Genomic DNA, 14,200 nt, shown 5'->3' with positions numbered 1-14,200 from the left:
TCCCCGCTTTTATATTCTATCCCCCTCGCGATAAAGGCCAACATTCCATTCGCCTTCTTGATCACCTGCTGCACCTGCAGACTGAGTTTTTGCGATTCGTGCACAAGGACCCCCAGGTCCCTCTGCACAGTCGCACGATGTAATTTTTCTCCATTTAAATAATATTCCAATTTACTATTATTTCTTGCAAAGTGGACAACCTCACATTTGCTAACGTTATATTCCATCTGCCAGATCCTCGCCCACTCGCTCAGCCTATCCAAATCTCTCTGCAGACTTTCCGCGTCCTCCACGCAATTCGCTTTCCCACTCACCTTCGTGTCATCAGCAAACTTGAATACCCTACATTCAGTCCCCTCCTCCAGATCATCTATGTAAATGGTAAACAATTGAGGCCCCAGCACCGATCCCTGCGGCACGCCACTGGTCACCAACTGCCAACCAGAAAAGCACCCATTTATCCCAACTCTCTGCTTCCTGTTAGATAGCCAATCCCCAATCCACGCCAACACCTTACCCCTAACTCCGTGTACCCCAATCTTCTGCAGCAACCTTTTGTGAGGCACCTTATCGAACGCCTTCTGGAAATCTAAAAACACCACATCCACCGGTTCCCCTCTGTCAACCGCACTAGTGACATCTTCATAAAAGTCCAGTAGATTCGTCAAACACGACTTTCCCTTCATGAATCCATGCTGCGTCTGCTTGATCGAACCATTCTTATTCAGGTGCTCTGTTATTTCCTCTTTAATAATGGACTCTAGCATCTTCCCAACTACGGACGTTAAGCTAACCGGCCTGTAGTTACCCGCCTTTTGTCTACTTCCTTTTTTAAACAGCGGCGTAACAGTAGCTGTTTTCCAGTCAGCCGGCACTACCCCAGAGTCCAGCGAATTTTGATAAATTACTACTAACGCATCTGCTATTACCTCAGCCATTTCTTTCAGTACCCTGGGATGCATTCCATTCGGGCCCGGGGACTTGTCTACCTTCAGTCCTATTAGTCTACCAAGCACCACCTCCTTAGTAACAGTAATTGTATTAAGGACCTCCCCTCCCACCAACTCTCGATCTCTAATATTCGGCAAACTATTTGTGTCTTCCACCGTGAAGACCGACACAAATAACTTATTTAACGTCTCAGCCATTTCCTCGTTTTCCACTATTAAATCCCCCCTCTCATCTTCCAAAGGTCCAACATTCACTCTAGCCACTCTATTCCTTTTTATATACTTGTAAAAACTTTTACGATCATTTTTTATATTTTGAGCTAGTTTAGTTTCATAATCTATCTTTCCTTTCTTAATCGCTTTCTTAGTCATTCTTTGTTTTTCTTTAAAGCTTTCCCAATCCACTAATTCTCCACTATTTTTGGCCACTCTGTACGCATCTGATTTTATTTTAATACTCTCCTTTATTTCCTTCGTTATCCACGTCCGGTTATCCTTTTTCTTACAGTCCTTCTTTATCACCGGAATATATGTTTGCTGAGTACTTAAAAAAATCTCCTTAAAAATCCTCCACTGTTCCTCAGCTGTCCTACCTACCAGTCTGCTCGTCCAGTCTACATTAGCCAATTCCACCCTCATCCTATCGTACTCCCCTCTGTTCAAGCAGAGGACACTGGTTTGGGACCCTACTTTCTCACCCTCCATCTGTATCAGAAATTCCACCATATTATGATCACTCAACCCAAGAGGATCCTTCACAAGAAGATCCTTAATCCTACCTGTCTCATTGCACAGAACCAGATCCAAGATAGCTCGCTTGTTTATAGCCCTCCCCACCTCTAAGTTATTATTTGGGGGCCTATAGACCACGCCTACCAGTGTCTTTCTCCCCCTACTATTCCTTATCTCCACCCACAACGATTCCACGTTTTGCTCCTTAGAGCCTATGTCGTCTCTCACTACCGTCCTGATATTATCCTTTATTAACAAAGCTACCCCACCTCCTTTTTCTACCTGTCTATCCTTCCTAAATGCCTGATAACACTGGATATTCAGTTCCCAGTCCCGGTCACCCTGCAACCACGTTTCTGTGATGGACACTAGATCATATTCATTTGTATGGATTTGTGCCATCAACTCATTTACTTTGTTTTGAATGCTTCGTGCATTCAGGCAAAGTGTCTTTATGCCAGCCTTTATCTGGACCCGGTTTGTTGAAGCGCTACTAACATCTCCCAAGCCCTCTCCTCCTTTAGCTAGTTGTTTATTCACTATACTCCTGGCATTAGAGTAGACACCTCTCAATCCTATGGTCTGACCTCTCCCCTTCTCTGTTCCCAGTCCACCTGCCCTCTTGCACTGCCTATAACCCTTCTCTGTTTGCGAGCTACCTTCCTCACTCTCAGTCACGTCACTTTGATCCCCTCCCCCCAACAGTTTAAACTCTCTCCAGTAGCCTTAGCCAACCTTCCCGCCAGGATATTGGTCCCCCTGGGATTCAAGTGCCACCCGTTTTTAGTATACAGGTCACACCTGCCCCTAAAGAGGTCCCAATGGTCCAGGAACCTGAATCCCTGCCCCCTGCACCAGTCCCTCAGCCACACATTCATCCTCCACCTCACTCCATTCCTGCCCTCACCCTCCCGTGGCACAGGCAGCAATCCCGAGATTACTACCTTTGCTTTCCTCCTTCTCAGCTGTCTCCCTAATTCCCTATACTCTTTTTTCATGTTCCCTTCCCCCTTCTTACCCACATCAGCGGTACCAATATGTACCGCTACCTCCGGCTCCTCTCCCTCCCACCTCAGGATTTCTGGGACTCGCCCAGCGACATCCTGGATCCCAGCCCCAGGGAGGCAGACCACCATGCGAGACTCCCGCCTGCCTCCGCAAAATCGCCTGTCCGTCCCCCTGACTGTTGAGTCCCCGATTAATACCGCCAGGGACCCGGGTTCACTGCTGCCTCACAGCGCCAGGGACCCGGGTTCACTGCTCCCTCACAGCGCCAGGGACCCGGGTTCACTGCTCCCTCACAGCGCCAGGGACCCGGGTTCACTGCTGCCTCACAGCGCCAGGGACCCGGGTTCACTGCTGCCTCACAGCGCCAGGGACCCGGGTTCACTGCTCCCTCACAGCGCCAGGGACCCGGGTTCACTGCTGCCTCACAGCGCCAGGGACCCGGGTTCACTGCTCCCTCACAGCGCCAGGGACCCGGGTTCACTGCTGCCTCACAGCACCAGGGACCCGGGTTCACTGCTGCCTCACAGCGCCAGGGACCCGGGTTCACTGCTGCCTCACAGCGCCAGGGACCCGGGTTCACTGCTCCTTCACAGCGCCAGGGACCCGGGTTCACTGCTGCCTCACAGCGCCAGGGACCCGGGTTCACTGCTCCCTCACAGCGCCAGGGACCCGGGTTCACTGCTGCTTCACAGCGCCAGGGACCCGGGTTCCATTCCCGGCTTGGGTCACCGTCTGTGCGAAGTTTGCACGTTCTCCCTGTGTCTGTGCGGGTTTCCTCCGGGTGCTCCGGTTTCCTCCCACAGTCCGTAAGACAGGTGCTGGTTGGGTGCATTGGCCTTGCTACATTTCCCTCAGTGTACCCGAACAGGCGCCGAGTTAATGGGGAAGATCTTGTCTATGGGCTGGCTTCGCCCCTTCCCCCAGGTATATTTAACACCAGTTTTGGGTCCAATTTCCCTCCCAGGTATATTTTAGAACATAGAAAAGCTGCAGCACAAACAGGCCCTTCGGCCCACAAGTTGCGCCGATCATGTCCCCACCTTAGCGATTACTAGGCTCATCGATAGCCCTCTATCTTACTAACTTCCACGAACTTATCCAAAAGTCTCTTAAAAGACCCTATCGAATCCACCTCCACCACCACTACCGGCAGCCGATTCCACGCACCCACCACCCTCTGAGTGAAAAACTTACCCCTAACATCTCCTCTGTACCTCCTCCCCAGCACCCTAAACCTGTGTCCTCTCGTAGCAACCATTTCAGCCCTGGGTAAAAGCCTCTGAGAATCCACTCTTTCAATACCTCTCAACATCTTATACACCTCTATCAGGTCACCTCTCATCCTTCGCCTCTCCAAGGAGAAAAGACCGAGCTCTCTCAACCTATCCTCATAAGGCATGCCACCTAATCCAGGCAACATCCTTGTAAATCTCCTCTGCACCCTTTCTATGGCTTCCACATCCTTTCTGTAATGAGGCGACCAGAACTGGGCACAGTACTCCAGGAGGAGTCTGACCAGGGTCCCATACAGCTGCAGCATTATCTCCCGATTTCTAAACTCAATTCCTCTATTGATGAAGGCCAGTATTCCATACGCCTTCTTAACCACAGCCTCTACCTGCGACGCTGCTTTGAGCGTCCTATGAACCCGGACCCCAAGATTCTTCTGATCTTCCACACTGCCAAGCGTCTTACCCTTAATATTATATTCTTTCATCCTATTCGACCTGCCAAAATGAACCAACACACACTTATCTGGGTTGAAGTCCATCTGCCAATTCTCCGCCCAGTCTTGCACCTTATCTATGTCTCGTTGCAACTGCTGACATTTCTCTACACTATCCACAACACCTCCAACCTTTGTGTCATCAGCAAACTTGCCAACCCATCCTTCCACTTCCTCATCCAGGTCATTTATAAAAATCACAAAGAGCAAGGGCCCCAGAACAGATCCCTGGGGCACTCCACTGGTGACCGACCTCCATGCTGAAAAAGACCCATCGACAACCACTCTTTGCCTTCTGTGGGCAAGCCAGTTCTGAATCCACAAAGCAATGTCCCCTTGTATCCCATGCCCCTTCACTTTCTCAATAAGCCTTGCATGTAGCACCTTATCAAACGCCTTGCTGAAATCCATATAAACTACATCTACCGTTCTTCCCTTGTCTATGTGTCTAGTTACATCTTCAAAAAATTCAGTTAGGCTCGTAAGGCATGATCTGCCTTGGACAAAGCCGTGCTGGCTATTTCTGATCATACCCAGGTTGGAGGTAACGAACACAAGGGGTCACGGGTTCAAGGTGAGGGGGGCAAGGTTCAACACAGATGTCAGGGGGACGTATTTTACACAGAGGGTGGTGGGGGCCTGGAATGCACTGCCAAGCAAGGTGATTGAGGCGGACACGCTGGGATCGTTTAAGACTTGTCTAGATAGCCACATGAACAGACTGGGAATAGAGGGATACAAACGAATGGTCTAGTTGGGCACATGAGCGGCACAGGCTTGGAGGGCCGAAGGGCCTGTTCCTGTGCTGTATTGTTCTTTGTTCTTGTGTTCTTTGTACTATTTCTCTCCAGATGTTCATAAATCCTGCCTCTCAGGATCTTCTCCATCAACTTACCAACCAATGAGGTTAGACTCACTGGTCTATAATTTCCCGGGCTATCTCTTCTCCCTTTCTTGAATAACGGAACCACATCCGCAATCCTCCAATCTTCCGGAACCTCTCCCGTCTCCATTGATGACGCAAAGATCATCGCCAGAGGATCAGCAATCTCTTCCCTCGCCTCCCACAGTAACTTGGGGTACATCCCATCCGGTCCCGGCGACTTATCTAACTTGATGCTTTTCAAAAGCTCCAACACATCCTCTTTCCTAACGTCCACATGCTCAATCTTCTCAGTCCACTGCAAGTCTGCACTGCAACTACCAAGATCCTTTTCCACTGTGAATACTGAAGCAAAGCTTTCACTGAGTACCTCTGCCATTTCTACCGGTTCTATACAGACTTTCCCACCGTCACATTTGATAGGTCCTACTCCTTCACATCTTATCCTCTTGCTCTTAACATACTTGTAGAATGCCTTGGGGTTTTCCTTTATCCTGTCTGCCAAGGCCTTCTCATGTCCCCTCCTGGCTCTTCTAATTTCCCTCTTAAGTTCCTTCCTACTAGTCGTATACTCTTCTCGATTTCTAACATTACCGAGCTCCCTGAACCTTTTGTAGGCTTTTCTTTTTCTCTTGACTAAATTCATTACAGCTTTCGTGCACCATGGTTCCTGTAACCTACCATAACTCCCCTGTCTCATTGGAACGTTGCTATGTAGAGCTCCAGACAAATTTTCCTTGAAAATTTGCCACATTTCTTCCGTACATTTCCCTGAGAAAACCTCCTTCCAATTTATGCCTCTAATTTCCTGCCTAATAGCCTCATAATTGCCCTTACTCCAAATAAACACTTTCCTAGCGTGACTGATCCTACCTCTCTCCAATGCTAATGTAATGGAGATAGAGTTATGATCACTATCCCCAAAATGCTCTCCCACTGAGAGATCTGACACCTGCACAGGTTCATTCCCTAATATCAAATCAAGTACAGCCTCTCCTCTTGTAGGCTTATCCACTATTATCCAATTTCCCCCCCCAGGTGAATTTAACCCCAGTTTTGGTCGGGAAGTTGTTGGAGAAGATTCTTAGAGATAGGATGTATGCGCATTTAGAAAGGAATAAACTCATTAATGATCGTCAGCATGGTTTTGTGAGAGGGAGGTCATGCCTCACTAACCTGCTGGAGTTTTTTGAAGAAGTGACTAGAATGGTTGACGAGGGAAGGGCCGTGGATGTCGTCTATATGGACTTTAGTAAAGTGTTTGACAAAGTCCCTTATGGTAGGCTGGTGAAAAAGGTTGGATCTCATGGGATAAAGGGGGAGGTGGCTAGATGGTTGGAGAACTGGCTTAGTCACAGAAGACAGAGGGTGGTAGTGGAAGGGTCTTTTTCCAGCTGGAGGCCTGTGACTAGTGGTGTTCCACAGGGCTCTGTATTGGGACCTCTGCTGTTTGTGATTTATATAAACGATCTGGAAGAAGGTGTAACTGGGGTGATCAGTAAGTTTGCGGACGACACAAAATTGGCAGGACTTGCAGATAGTGAGGAACATTGTCATAGAAATCATAGAAACACTACAGTGCAGAAGGAGGCCATTCGGCCCATCGAGTCTGCACTGACCACAGTCCCACCCAGGCCCTACCCCCACATATTTTACCCGCTAATCCCTCTAATCTACGCATCCCAGGACTCTAAGGGGCAATTTTTAACCTGGCCAATCAACCTAACCCGCACATCTTTGGACTGTGGGAGGAAACCGGAGCACCCGGAGGAAACCCACGCAGACACGAGGAGAATGTACAAACTCCACACAGACAGTGACCCGAGCCGGGAATCGAACCCAGGACCCTGGAGCTGTGAAGCAGCAGTGCTAACCACTGTGCTACCGTGCCGCCCTACCGTGTCAGAAGCTACAGAAGGATATAGATAGGCTGGAAATTTGGGCAAAGAAATGGCAGATGGAGTTCAATCCTGATAAATGCGAAGTGATGAATTTTGATAGAAATAATGTAGGGAGGAGCTATACGATAAATGGCAGAACCATAAAGGGTGTAGATACGCAGAGGGACCTGGGCGTGCAAGTCCACAGATCCTTGAAGGTGACGTCACAGGTGGAGAAGGTGGTGAAGAAGGCATATGGCATGCTTGCCTTTATAGGACGGGGCATAGAGTATAAAAGTTGGGGTTTGATGTTGTAGATGTATAGAACGTTGGTTCGGCCGCATTTGGAATACTGCGTCCAGTTCTGGTCGCCACACTACCAGAAGGACGTGGAGGCTTTGGAGAGAGTACAGAGGAGGTTTACCAGGATGTTACCTGGTATGGAGGGGCTTAGTTATGAGGAGAGATTGGGTAAACTGGGGTTGTTCTCCCTGGAAAGACGGAGGATGAGGGGAGACTTAATAGAGGTGTATAAAATTATGAAAGGCATAGATAGGGTGAACGGTGGGAAGCTTTTCCCCAGGTCGGTGGTGACGTTCACGAGGGGTCATAGGTTCAAGGTGAAGGGGGGGAGGTTTAACACAGATATCAGAAGGACGTATTTTACACAGAGGGTGGTGGGGGCCTGGAATGCGCTGCCAGGCAAGGTGGTGGAGGCGGACACACTGGGAACGTTTAAGACTTATCTAGATAGCCACATGAATGGAGTGGGAATGGAGGGATACAAAAGAATGGTCTAGTTTGGACCAGGGAGCGGCACGGGTTTGGAGGGCCGAAGGGCCTGTTCCTGTGCTGTTTTGTTCTTTGTTCAACCCCAGTTTTGGTCCAACTTTCCCCCCCAGGTGTATTTACATAGAAACATAGAAAACTACAGCACAAAACAGGCCCTTCGGCCCCACAAGTTGTGCCGAACATATCCCTACCTTTCAGGCCTACCTATAACCCTCCATCCTATTAAGTCCCATGTACTCATCCAGGAGTCTCTTAAAAGACCCTATTGAGTTCGCCTCCACCACCACTGACGGCAGCCGATTCCACTCGCCCACCACCCTCTGTGTGAAAAACTTCCCCCTAACATTTCCCCTGTACCTACCCCCCAGCACCTTAAACCTGTGTCCTCTCGTAGCAGCCATTTCCACCCTGGGAAAAAGCCTCTGAGAGTCCACCCGATCTATGCCTCTCAACATCTTATATACCTCTATTAGGTCTCCTCTCATCCTACGTCTCTCCAAGGAGAAAAGACCGAGCTCCCTCAGCCTATCCTCATAAGGCATGCCACTCAATCCAGGCAACATCCTTGTAAATCTCCTCTGCACCCTTTCAATCTTTTCCACATCCTTCCTGTAATGAGGCGACCAGAACTGAGCACAGTACTCCAAGTGGGGTCTGACGAGGGTCTTACATAGCTGCATCATTATCCCCGGACTCCTAAACTCAATCCCTCGATTGATGAAGGCCAGCACACCATACGCCTTTTTAACCACCTCCTCCACCTGCAGGGCCGATTTTAGAGTCCTATGGACCCGGACCCCAAGGTCCTTCTGATCCTCCACAGTACTAAGAGTCTTTCCCTTAATATTGTACTCCTTCATCCCATTTGATCTGCCAAAATGGACCACTACGCATTTATCTGGGTTGAAGTCCATCTGCCACTTCTCCGCCCAGTCTTGCATCCTATCTATGTCCCTCTGTAACTTCTGACATCCCTCCAGACAATCCACAACCCCACCAACCTTCGTGTCGTCGGCAAACTTACCAACCCATCCCTCCACTTCCTCATCCAGGTCATTTATGAAAATGACAAACAGCAAGGGTCCCAGAACAGATCCCTGGGGCACACCACTGGTGACCGACCTCCATTTAGAAAAAGACCCATCTATACACACTCTCTGCCTCCTTTGGGCAAGCCAGTTCTGGATCCACAGGGCACCAGCCCCTTGGATCCCATGCCCTCTCACTTTTTCTAGAAGCCTTGCATGGGGGACCTTATCGAACGTCTTGCTAAAATCCATATAAACCACATCTACCGCTTTCCCTTCGTCAATGTGTTTAGTGACATTTTCGAAGAACTCCACCAGGCTCGTAAGGCACGATCTGCCTTTGACAAAGCCATGCTGAGTATTCTTGAGCATACTAAACCTCTCTAAATGCTCATAAATCTTGTCCCTCAGGATCTTCTCCATCAGTTTACCAACCACTGAGGTTAGACTCACCGGTCGGTAATTACCTGGGCTATCCCTATTCCCCATCTTGAAAATAAGAACCACATCCGCAATCCTCCAATCCTCCGGCACCTCTCCCGTCTCCATCGAAGATGCAAAGCTCATCGCCAGAGTCTCTGCAATCTCTTCCCTCGCCTCCCACAGTAACCTGGGGTACATCCCATCCGGACCCGGCGACTTATCTATCTTGATGCCATTCAAAGATTCCAGCACAACCTCTTTCTTAAATTCCACATACTCAATCTTTTCAGTCCACCGCAAGCCCGCAGTACATCCACCCAGGTCCTTCTCCTCTGTGAAAACCGAGGCAAAATACTCATTAAGCACCTCTGCCATTTCTACTGGTCCCGTACTGATTTTCCTGCCTTCACCTTTTATAGGCCCTATTCCGTCACGTCTCATCCTTTTACTCTTCACATATTTATAGAACGCCTTAGGGTTTTCCTTAATCCTACCTGCCTTCTCGTGACCCCTTCTGGCTCTCCTAATTTCCTTCTTTAGTCCCTTCCTACAAGCCGTATACTCATCTACATCCCTATCTTCGCCAAGCTCTCTGAACCTTTTCTACGCTTTCCTTTTCTTCTCGACTAGGTCCCGCACAGCTTTCGTGCACCACGGTTCCTTTAACCTACCAACTCCTCCCTGTCTGCTCGGAACGTTGTCCTGTAGAACTCTAGACAGACATTCCTTGAAAAACTGCCACCTCTCTTCAGTAGATTTCCCCGAGAATACCTCCTTCCAATTTACTCCTCTAATTTGCTGCCTTATGTCTTCATATTTCCCCTTACTCCATATAAACGCTTTTGTAGCTTGCCTGATCCTCTCTTTTTCCAATGCAAGCATAAAGGAGATAGAGTTATGATCGCTATCCCCAAGATGCTCTCCCACCGAGAGATCTGACACCTGTCCAGGCTCATTGGTCAGTATCAGATCAAGTACAGACTCTCCTCTAGTCGGCTTGTCCACATGCTGTGTCAGGAAACCCTCCTGAACACACCTAACGAACTCCTCCCCATCCAATCCCCTTACCCTGGGGATATTCCAATCTATGTTTGGGAAATTAAAGTCTCCCATCACAACAACTCTGCTATTACTGCATCTCTCCAGGATCTGTATCCCTATCTGCTCCTCCACCTCCCTGTCACTATTGGGCGGCCTATAGAAAACTCCCATTTAACCCCAGTTTTGGGTCTAATTTCTCCCCCAGGTGAATTTAACCCCAGTTTTGGGTCTAATTTCTCCCCAGGTGAATTTAACCCCAGTTTTGGGTCTAATTTCCCTCCCCAGGTGAATTTAACCCCAGTTTTGGGTCTAATTTCCTCCCCAGGTGAATTTAACCCCAGTTTTGGGTCTAATTTCCCCCCCCACAGGTGAATTTAACCCCAGTTTTGGGTTTAATTTCCCCCCCCAGGTGAATTTAACCGCAGTTTTGGGTCTAATTTCCTCCCCAGGTGAATTTAACCCCAGTTTTGGGTCTAATTCCCCCCCCAGGTGAATTTAACCCCAGTTTTGGGTCCAATTCCCTCCCCAGGTGAATTTAACCCCAGTTTTGGGTCTAATTTCTCCCCCAGGTGAATTTAACCCCAGTTTTGGGTCCAATTCCCTCCCCAGGTGAATTTAACCCCAGTTTTGGGTCTAATTTCCCCCCCAGGTGAATTTAACCCCAGTTTTGGGTCTAATTTCCCCCCCCAGGTGAATTTAACCCCAGTTTTGGGTCTAATTTCCCCCCCAGGTGAATTTAACCCCAGTTTTGGGTCTAATTTCCCCCCCAGGTGAATTTAACCCCAGTTTTCGGTCTAATTTCCCCCCCAGGTGAATTTAACCCCAGTTTTGGGTCCAATTCCCTCCCCAGGTGAATTTAACCCCAGTTTTGGGTCTAATTTCCCCCCCAGGTGAATTTAACCCCAGTTTTGGGTCTAATTTCCCCCCCCAGGTGAATTTAACCCCAGTTTTGGGTCTAATTTCCCCCCCAGGTGAATTTAACCCCAGTTTTGGGTCTAATTTCCCCCCCAGGTGAATTTAACCCCAGTTTTGGGTCTAATTTCCCCCCCAGGTGAATTTAACCCCAGTTTTGGGTCCAATTCCCTCCCCAGGTGAATTTAACCCCAGTTTTGGGTCTAATTTCCCCCCCCAGGTGAATTTAACCCCAGTTTTGGGTCTAATTCCCCCCCCCAGGTGAATTTAACCCCAGTTTTGGGTCTAATTTCCCCCCCAGGTGAATTTAACCCCACTTTTGGGTCTAATTTCCCCCCCAGGTGAATTTAACACCAGTTTTGGGTCCAATTCCCTCCCCAGGTGAATTTAACCCCAGTTTTGGGTCTAATTTCCCCCCCAGGTGAATTTAACCCCAGTTTTGGGTCTAATTTCCCCCCCAGGTGAATTTAACCCCAGTTTTGGGTCTAATTTCTCCCCCAGGTGAATTTAACCCCAGTTTTGGGTCTAATTTCCCCCCCCAGGTGAATTTAACCCCAGTTTTGGGTCTAATTTCCCCCCCCAGGTGAATTTAACCCCAGTTTTGGGTCTAATTTCCCCCCCAGGTGAATTTAACCCCAGTTTTGGGCTGTGGGCCAGGTGCCAATCCTCACCTGTTGCCTGGTAACGGGAACCTGGACCCGCCCCCTGGTGACGTCACGGGGAGGCGGACATCGCTCTCTGATTGGCTGCTGCCGGGACCGATGGCCAAATGAAACCTTTCCTGGAGTTTAACTTCTGTCCATCCTCAGCTCCTTCACTGGGGATTGGGATGGGACTTGATATATATATATATAAACAGACAGAAAACACACTGACGCACTTTTGTATTTACTGAATGTCCATCAGTGGCGCAATATAAAATATTGTTATAAATATTACAACACAGAATAATATTCATAGAATCCCTACAGTGCAGAAGGAGGCCATTCGGTCCATTGAATCCGCACTGACTCTCTGAAAGAGCACCCCAACAAGGGGTCAGTAACCAGCGGCGGGCATAGATTCAAACAAAGGAGCAGGAGGTTTAAATCATGGAATTCCTCCAGTGCCGAAGGAAACCATTCAGTCCATTTTAGAGAGGATTTGAGGAGAGAGATTTTCACCCAGAGGGTGGTGGGAATCTGGAACCGCTGCCTGAGAGGGTGGTCGAGGCGGGAACCCTCACAACACTTAAGAAGCGTTTGGATGAGCACTTGAAACATTGGCCTAATATAGGGTCGGTCCGTTCAAAAGTCTGACAGCAGCAGGGAAGAAGCTGTTCTTGAGTCGGTCGGTACGTGACCTCAGACTTTTGTATCTTTTTCCAGACGGAAGAAGGTGGAAGAGAGAATGTCCGGGGTGCGTGGGTTCCTTAATTATGCGGCTGCTTTTCCGAGGCAGCGGGAAGTGTAGACAGAGTCAATGGATGGGAGGCTGGTTTGCGTGATGGATTGGGCTACATTCACAACCTTTTGTAGTTCCTTGTGGTCTTGGGCAGAGCAGGAGTCCCCATACCAAGCTGTGATACAACCAGAAAGAATGCTTTCTATGGGGCATCTGTAAACGATGATGAGAGTCTTGGTGGACAGGCTGAATTCCTTAGCCTCCTGAGAAAGTAGATTTCAGATCCTAAGCATGGTGTCACAGTGGTTAACACTGCTGCCTCACAGCGCCAGAGACCTGGGTTCAATTCCTGGCTTGGGTCACTGTCTGTGCGGAGTCTGCACGTTCTCCCCGTGTCTGCGTGGGTTTCCTCCGGGTGCTCCGGTTTCCACCCACAGTTCGAAAGACGTGCTGGTTAGGGTGCATTGGCCGTGCTAAATTCTCCCTCAGTGTACCCGAACAGGCGCTGGAGTGTGGGCGACTAGGGGATTTTCACAGTAACTTCATTGCAGTGTTAATATAAGCCTACTTGTGACACTTGAAGTGTGCCTGTTCTCACAGATGCTGTTAGACCTGCTGAGATTTTCCAGTGTTTTCTGTTTCTGTGCGTGTTTTTCTCTTTTTTATTCCGACATTTGATTTGTTTTAGATTTCAGATTTCCAGCAGCTCCAGTGTTTAGTTGCTTTGAGCTAATCTGGAAAGTTTGAGGTGTGTTTGTGTCTTTCCTTGTTTTTCTGACATTTTATTTGTCACATTTCCAGCAAGTGCGTGTGTGTTTTCCCCTTTTTTGGCAACTGATTTGTTTGAAACTTCAGATTTCCGGCAGCCCCCCGTGTCTTGAGCTAAAAGAAAAGTCTGCTCTGGAAAGTTTCCAGTCTGTGATTTCCCATTTTGTGTCGGCAAGTTATTTGTGTGTTTTTTCCCTTTGCTTTAAATTTCAGATTTGCAGCCAGTGGGTGTTTTGGGGAGTTTGTGAGTGTTTTGGGGGGTTTGTGGGTGTTTTGGGGGGTTTGTGGGTGTTTTGGGGGGGGGTTTGGGGGTGTTTTGGGGGGTTTGTGGGTGTTTTGGGGGGTTTGTGGGTGTTTTGGGGGGGTTTGTGGGTGTTTTGGGGGGGTTTGTGGGTGTTTTGGGGGTTTGTGGGTGTTTCGGGGGGTTTGGGGGGGTTTTGGGGGGGTTTGTGGGTGTTTTGGGGGGGGTTTGTGGGTGTTTTGGGGGGGTTTGGGGGTGTTTTGGGGGTTTGGGGGTGTTTCGGGGGGTTTGGGGGTGTTTTGGGGGGTTTGTGGGTGTTTTGGGGGGGGTTTGTGGGTGTTTTGGAGGGGTTTGTGGGTGTTTTGGGGGGTTTGGGGGTGTTTTGGGGGGTTTGTGCGTGTTTTGGGGGTTTGTGGGTGTTTGGGGGGGGTTT

At 49.0% G+C, this 14,200-nt stretch overlaps 1 protein-coding gene across 1 annotated transcript in view; it reads right to left on the bottom strand.

Annotated features, from left to right (window-relative positions):
• Nucleotides 1-12,151, bottom strand: part of LOC144488979 (nucleoside diphosphate kinase homolog 5-like) — a 31,935-nt gene extending 19,784 nt beyond the window's left edge. The window contains exon 1 of the mRNA XM_078206939.1: nt 12,047-12,151. The gene's annotated coding sequence lies outside the window, so the exon portion shown is untranslated. The remainder of the gene's footprint in view (nt 1-12,046) is intronic.
• Nucleotides 12,152-14,200: the final 2,049 nt, after the last annotated feature.

Source organism: Mustelus asterias, unplaced genomic scaffold (genome assembly GCF_964213995.1).
Source record: "Mustelus asterias unplaced genomic scaffold, sMusAst1.hap1.1 HAP1_SCAFFOLD_1893, whole genome shotgun sequence".
In the NCBI taxonomy this organism is placed as follows: Eukaryota; Metazoa; Chordata; class Chondrichthyes; order Carcharhiniformes; family Triakidae; genus Mustelus; species Mustelus asterias.
This window is presented reverse-complemented; position numbering and strand designations above follow the sequence as displayed.